This window comes from Strix uralensis, unplaced genomic scaffold (assembly GCF_047716275.1).
Source record: "Strix uralensis isolate ZFMK-TIS-50842 unplaced genomic scaffold, bStrUra1 scaffold_35, whole genome shotgun sequence".
Classification (NCBI taxonomy): Eukaryota; Metazoa; Chordata; class Aves; order Strigiformes; family Strigidae; genus Strix; species Strix uralensis.
This window is the reverse complement of record NW_027436710.1, coordinates 2,656,061-2,663,634: the sequence shown is the minus strand read 5'-3', so window position 1 is coordinate 2,663,634 and position 7,574 is coordinate 2,656,061.

The following is a 7,574-nucleotide window of genomic DNA, read 5'->3' as shown; positions in this document are numbered from 1 at the left end:
TCTGGGGTTGCAACCCAGGATTAGGCCTGCCTTAAAGCTGGGGTCAAAGCACTGCAGGACATGCCTGAGAGGAGTCTTGGGTGGGTTCTGGAGCAAACCTCTTGCTTTACAGGAAAAAAAAAATCCTGGGTATCTTCCTTGGAGGAGTCTGGGGTTGCAACCCAGGATTAGGCCTGCCTTAAAGCTGGGGTCAAAGCACTGCAGGACATGCCTGAGAGGAGTCTTGGGTGGGTTCTGGAGCAAACCTCTTGCTTTACAGGAGAAAAAAAATCCTGGGTATCTTCCTTGGAGGAGTCTGGGGTTGCAACCCAGGATTAGGCCTGCCTTAAAGCTGGGGTCAAAGCACTGCAGGACATGCCTGAGAGGAGTCTTGGGTGGGTTCTGGAGCAAAACTCTTGCTTTACAGGAGAAAAAAAATCCTGGGTATCTTCCTTGGAGGAGTCTGGGGTTGCAACCCAGGATTAGGCCTGCCTTAAAGCTGGGGTCAAAGCACTGCAGGACATGCCTGAGAGGAGTCTTGGGTGGGTTCTGGAGCAAAACTCTTGCTTTACAGGAGAAAAAAAATCCTGGGTATCTTCCTTGGAGGAGTCTGGGGTTGCAACCCAGGATTAGGCCTGCCTTAAAGCTGGGGTCAAAGCACTGCAGGACATGCCTGAGAGGAGTCTTGGGTGGGTTCTGGAGCAAAACTCTTGCTTTACAGGAGAAAAAAAATCCTGGGTATCTTCCTTGGAGGAGTCTGGGATTGCAACCCAGGATTAGGCCTGCCTTAAAGCTGGGGTCAAAGCACTGCAGGACATGCCTGAGAGGAGTCTTGGGTGGGTTCTGGAGCAAACCTCTTGCTTTACAGGAGAAAAAAAATCCTGGGTATCTTCCTTGGAGGAGTCTGGGGTTGCAACCCAGGATTAGGCCTGCCTTAAAGCTGGGGTCAAAGCACTGCAGGACATGCCTGAGAGGAGTCTTGGGTGGGTTCTGGAGCAAACCTCTTGCTTTACAGGAGAAAAAAAATCCTGGGTATCTTCCTTGGAGGAGTCTGGGGTTGCAACCCAGGATTAGGCCTGCCTTAAAGCTGGGGTCAAAGCACTGCAGGACATGCCTGAGAGGAGTCTTGGGTGGGTTCTGGAGCAAACCTCTTGCTTGACAGGAGAAAAAAAATCCCGGGTATCTTCCTTGGAGGAGTCTGGGGTTGCAACCCAGGATTGGGCCTGCCTTAAAGCTGGGGTCAAAGCACTGCAGGACATGCCTGAGAGGAGTCTTGGGTGGGTTCTGGAGCAAAACTCTTGCTTTACAGGAGAAAAAAAATCCCGGGTATCTTCCTTGGAGGAGTCTGGGGTTGCAACCCAGGATTAGGCCTGCCTTAAAGCTGGGGTCAAAGCACTGCAGGACATGCCTGAGAGGAGTGTTGGGTGGGTTCTGGAGCAAACCTCTTGCTTTACAGGAGAAAAAAAATCCCGGGTATCTTCCTTGGAGGAGTCTGGGGTTGCAACCCAGGATTAGGCCTGCCTTAAAGCTGGGGTCAAAGCACTGCAGGACATGCCTGAGAGGAGTCTTGGGTGGGTTCTGGAGCAAACCTCTTGCTTTACAGGAGAAAAAAAATCCTGGGTATCTTCCTTGGAGGAGTCTGGGGTTGCAACCCAGGATTAGGCCTGCCTTAAAGCTGGGGTCAAAGCACTGCAGGACATGCCTGAGAGGAGTCTTGGGTGGGTTCTGGAGCAAACCTCTTGCTTTACAGGAGAAAAAAAATCCTGGGTATCTTCCTTGGAGGAGTCTGGGGTTGCAACCCAGGATTAGGCCTGCCTTAAAGCTGGGGTCAAAGCACTGCAGGACATGCCTGAGAGGAGTCTTGGGTGGGTTCTGGAGCAAACCTCTTGCTTTACAGGAGAAAAAAAATCCTGGGTATCTTCCTTGGAGGAGTCTGGGGTTGCAACCCAGGATTAGGCCTGCCTTAAAGCTGGGGTCAAAGCACTGCAGGACATGCCTGAGAGGAGTCTTGGGTGGGTTCTGGAGCAAAACTCTTGCTTTACAGGAGAAAAAAAATCCTGGGTATCTTCCTTGGAGGAGTCTGGGGTTGCAACCCAGGATTAGGCCTGCCTTAAAGCTGGGGTCAAAGCACTGCAGGACATGCCTGAGAGGAGTCTTGGGTGGGTTCTGGAGCAAAACTCTTGCTTTACAGGAGAAAAAAAATCCTGGGTATCTTCCTTGGAGGAGTCTGGGGTTGCAACCCAGGATTAGGCCTGCCTTAAAGCTGGGGTCAAAGCACTGCAGGACATGCCTGAGAGGAGTCTTGGGTGGGTTCTGGAGCAAAACTCTTGCTTTACAGGAGAAAAAAAATCCTGGGTATCTTCCTTGGAGGAGTCTGGGATTGCAACCCAGGATTAGGCCTGCCTTAAAGCTGGGGTCAAAGCACTGCAGGACATGCCTGAGAGGAGTCTTGGGTGGGTTCTGGAGCAAACCTCTTGCTTTACAGGAGAAAAAAAATCCTGGGTATCTTCCTTGGAGGAGTCTGGGGTTGCAACCCAGGATTAGGCCTGCCTTAAAGCTGGGGTCAAAGCACTGCAGGACATGCCTGAGAGGAGTCTTGGGTGGGTTCTGGAGCAAACCTCTTGCTTTACAGGAGAAAAAAAATCCTGGGTATCTTCCTTGGAGGAGTCTGGGGTTGCAACCCAGGATTAGGCCTGCCTTAAAGCTGGGGTCAAAGCACTGCAGGACATGCCTGAGAGGAGTCTTGGGTGGGTTCTGGAGCAAACCTCTTGCTTTACAGGAGAAAAAAAATCCTGGGTATCTTCCTTGGAGGAGTCTGGGGTTGCAACCCAGGATTAGGCCTGCCTTAAAGCTGGGGTCAAAGCACTGCAGGACATGCCTGAGAGGAGTCTTGGGTGGGTTCTGGAGCAAACCTCTTGCTTTACAGGAGAAAAAAAATCCTGGGTATCTTCCTTGGAGGAGTCTGGGGTTGCAACCCAGGATTAGGCCTGCCTTAAAGCTGGGGTCAAAGCACTGCAGGACATGCCTGAGAGGAGTCTTGGGTGGGTTCTGGAGCAAAACTCTTGCTTTACAGGAGAAAAAAAATCCTGGGTATCTTCCTTGGAGGAGTCTGGGGTTGCAACCCAGGATTAGGCCTGCCTTAAAGCTGGGGTCAAAGCACTTCAGGACATGCCTGAGAGGAGTCTTGGGTGGGTTCTGGAGCAAAACTCTTGCTTTACAGGAGAAAAAATATCCTGGGTATCTTCCTTGGAGGAGTCTGGGGTTGCAACCCAGGATTAGGCCTGCCTTAAAGCTGGGGTCAAAGCACTGCAGGACATGCCTGAGAGGAGTCTTGGGTGGGTTCTGGAGCAAACCTCTTGCTTTACAGGAGAAAAAAAATCCTGGGTATCTTCCTTGGAGGAGTCTGGGGTTGCAACCCAGGATTAGGCCTGCCTTAAAGCTGGGGTCAAAGCACTGCAGGACATGCCTGAGAGGAGTCTTGGGTGGGTTCTGGAGCAAAACTCTTGCTTTACAGGAGAAAAAAAATCCTGGGTATCTTCCTTGGAGGAGTCTGGGGTTGCAACCCAGGATTAGGCCTGCCTTAAAGCTGGGGTCAAAGCACTTCAGGACATGCCTGAGAGGAGTCTTGGGTGGGTTCTGGAGCAAAACTCTTGCTTTACAGGAGAAAAAATATCCTGGGTATCTTCCTTGGAGGAGTCTGGGGTTGCAACCCAGGATTAGGCCTGCCTTAAAGCTGGGGTCAAAGCACTGCAGGACATGCCTGAGAGGAGTCTTGGGTGGGTTCTGGAGCAAACCTCTTGCTTTACAGGAGAAAAAAAATCCTGGGTATCTTCCTTGGAGGAGTCTGGGGTTGCAACCCAGGATTAGGCTTGCCTTAAAGCTGGGGTCAAAGTACTCCAGTACTCCCATTTTACTACATTTGAATTAAACTCTATTGTAGTTTAATTACATTCTGCTCCTTTTAGTATTTTCTGTCCTGTTTGGTTGTATTTTAATTACATTCCAATGCCTCTGAACAGTTTTTTTTCCTGTCTGATTTTACTTAAACTTTGTGCTAACAGCTGTGTTTGAAGCAGGGTAGCATGCTGGATTCTCCATGCTGGACCAGCAGCAGTGCGGTGTCAATCCACATGCCATCCTGTACCCACACCAGTGGGGTTGTGTTCTGTGTTCCCTTTTCTTAGTTGATGATAGACCTGTTGGATGAAGGGGGAGTTTTCTTCTTGAAAGCCAGGCCCGCCACACACTGCATCTACCAAGCTGCAGGCATGGAGGAGGACGCTCCTGGAGAAGGTAAATTCAATAACCATCAAGTGTGGTCAGTTATTGGGAAGATGTGTGCCCTGCTCTTGGCTTGGCCAAGCAGCAGCCAGATGTTAGACACAGTTTCTTTCCTGGGGCTCTCTGTACCCCTAGTTTTTCATGTGGATGCTTTGTAGGGTTTCCTCCTAACAAGTTGTAGGAAGTTTTTCTGTTCTTCTGGGCATGGTGGGGTTGAGTTGTGGGGGACTATCACCACTTCAGTGAGGTCTTCGCTGCATTTGGGAAGTTACCAGCCTGAATGGAGGCAGCCCTTGAGCCCACAGCCAGCCAACAGAAATCAAAACCACCCTTTGACTCAGCTTTATGTATAGCAGGAGCTGGCTGGGTGCAGTTTGAGTGAGAGCTGGGTGTTACCCTGAGGTTAAGACACTTTAGCAGTGATATGCACAGTGGTGTCATAGTCTTGTGACCATAGGAGGAGGGTCTGGAACCATCGGTGGGAGAACCTGTGCTTAGAGACAGCTGGGTTTCAACCTCTTATTCCTCCTATACCCCATGGAAATATTTTTCTCTCTACAGCTGTATCACTTTTCTCTGATTTCCATTGTTGTGCAGAGAGGAGGCCTCACACCGCTTCCTTGGTCCTGCATCACGGGGAATCAGCAGAGTTTGATGTGCTTTTCAAACCCACCCTGGCCCAATGTGTGGAAGGGAGGATCCACCTATCAGTGGTGGACAACCCCTACGAAGAAACCAACATTCAGCTGGTGGGTGAAGGCTACGAGGATGACTTCATGCTAGATAACATCCATGAACTAATGGCAAACAGCGAGGAGAACACTGAGGGCAATATGGAGGAAGACATAATTGAGGGTAAGAGAGGAGAGACTGACAAGATGGAGCAAGGAATAGGAAAATCCACATTTCTGCTCACCTTGTGCTGGTGCAGGTGTGGTCCAACCTTAGGAGACAGATCCTGTTGCCTTTTGTAGCCTGGAGAGCAGCCACACTTGAGAACAAAGGGAAGATCCTCTGTCAAGGGAGAAGCTTACAGGCTAGTAGGGTGGGGTCAGAGATACCAGCATTCAGCTGAGTATCTCTAAAAGGAGGTCTGCTCGCCCGTGGGATACTGTGGAGATGAAGACCGTGTATGATAATCTGTGTCCTCTATATGAGCAGGCCTGTGCTGTCACCCAGCGGAGCTGGCGGTCTGTGAGCGTGCCAGCCGTGTGCACAGAGGCAGTGCAGGCTGTACTGCATGTCTCTGCACAGCTGCAACCACATGTTTAGGGATGTGTCAGGGCGTTTCCCTGAAAGTGGTAGGATGGGGAGCAGCTGCATCTCCCAGGGGGAGGAAGGTTTGGAGCAAGGAAGAGTTGGACATAACGTGTCTGTAGATGGGGGGGGGCAGATGGACCTCACCACACACTGAGATCCCTTGCTCTCATTGTTAACAGCTGCCAGAGGTGGATCACATCCAGTTCGGGGACTGTCACATCGGGACACCCTACACCGTGAGCTTCACAATCACCAATCGCAGCAGGACGGAGGCGATGTGGTTTGAGTGGCTGGCAGGCGCCCTGTTTCACTTCTCCCCCCAGGTGAGCTTGGACAGCTCTGCCTTTCCCCGCTGCTCAAGCAGTGCCCGGCGGGTTCCCGGGACCTCGCAGGGAGTCCCCACAGACCGGTGAGAGCCCGGCTCAGAGCCATGTAGGAGCTGCGATCCCTGGCTTTGCTGGGGCAGGGCTGTCTGCCCCACAGAAAAGGCTCCATGTTACGGGAGGTGGCATCTTTTGTTTGTACTTTATCAAACTTCAGATAGATACACAGTAAGACGCAGATTCCTGGCACAGCTGCTCAGCACGTCAGTCCCTTTGCTGTCAGTCCTGCCCTTGCCAAGGATTCCAGTTTGGTCTTCGGTCTCTGGTTCTGCCTAGGTGGGACACCTCCATGCTGGCTGTGCTAAGAACATCACAGTGACCCTGAGACCGGACATTGCAGTCGCCTTCAAAAAGCACCCTGTGAGGTGTAAGGTGGCTCGGATCGCTTTGCAGCTGCTGCCAGAGCAGGTTCCCGACTGGGACGACTGCCTGCACACCGTCAAGTGGGTGGATGCCATGAGGGGCCCAGCAGCCACATGGCCTGTCAAGAAGAAGGTAAGAAGCACAATAGCAAAAGCTAACTGAGCATCCACAAGAAGAACAGCCAACGGCAGCAGGCTGCCATCTCTGCTGGCTAAGCAGCTCGTGCCTCCTCCTGACATTTAATCCACCTGTGCGGTTAACCAGCAGTGCATTTCAGGAGAGGTGGATGCACGGTGGCCTGATACACCCCCACAAGATGGGGAAGTCTTTTTGACAAGAGACATTTTGCCACTTGCAAACTATTGGTCTCTGCCAAAAGCAGAAGTGTTGCAGCCTGTGTTGAATGCCACATTTTATGATAATACATTTTATGGTGTTAAAATCTCTTCACCTGATTCAGTACCTTTTCACCAACAAGGAGTTAAATCCACTGTGCTCTGTCTCTTGTTCTGAAGTGGAGAGCAACACTAGTGCTCTTCTGTGTGTGCTGGCTAGCCCACCAGCACGCTGTGGGCGAGCTCTGAGCTCTGCCTACACTGGTACCAGAGGTTCTGGTTGTGGTCTCTGTATGGTGTAGGATGTCTCATTATGGAGCAGCCCAGGTACTGTATGGCAGTCACGCAGGAGTCTGGAGAAGTGTCATCTCCAGAAACTCTTGCTTTTACTATTGTTGTTGCCAGACACATTTATCTTGGGTGATGGTTCTTCCCCAGTTTCTGAACCATTTTAAGACCTGTAAACCGAACTTCTTCCCCATCAGAGCATCAGCAGTCGGAGACTTTCCTAGTGAGTTCACTCCCATCCCAAAATGCCCATCCCCAGCCACCACCAGTGTGGCTGTTGCCCCGCACATGACATCTGGAAAGCACTTTCTCCTGAGACAAGAAGGAAAAGGTGCTTTCTAGGTTTGTTCAGTCTTGGGGTTCTCCATCCACAGAGCTCCAGCAGGGGAACTTAATCCTGATTTGGAAGCCTGCTGGACTTGTAGGAGGCCAGGAAAAAGGTCAGACACTACAGGGTTGAAACACAGAGGCTGATACCCGGTCATAGTCCCCATGGGTGTATTCACAGTCGTGGTGACTGCTGTGATCAGTAGGTAGAAACAAATACTATAGCGGAAGGGTCAAATTTGGTTATCTTTCGAGGGAAATAAATGGGAATGGTCCTTTCTAGCCCTTATATGTGGCTGATTTTAGAGGCCAAAAGATTCCCTGCTCAGCCTGGCTTTCTGGGCTCTGGTCAGTGATT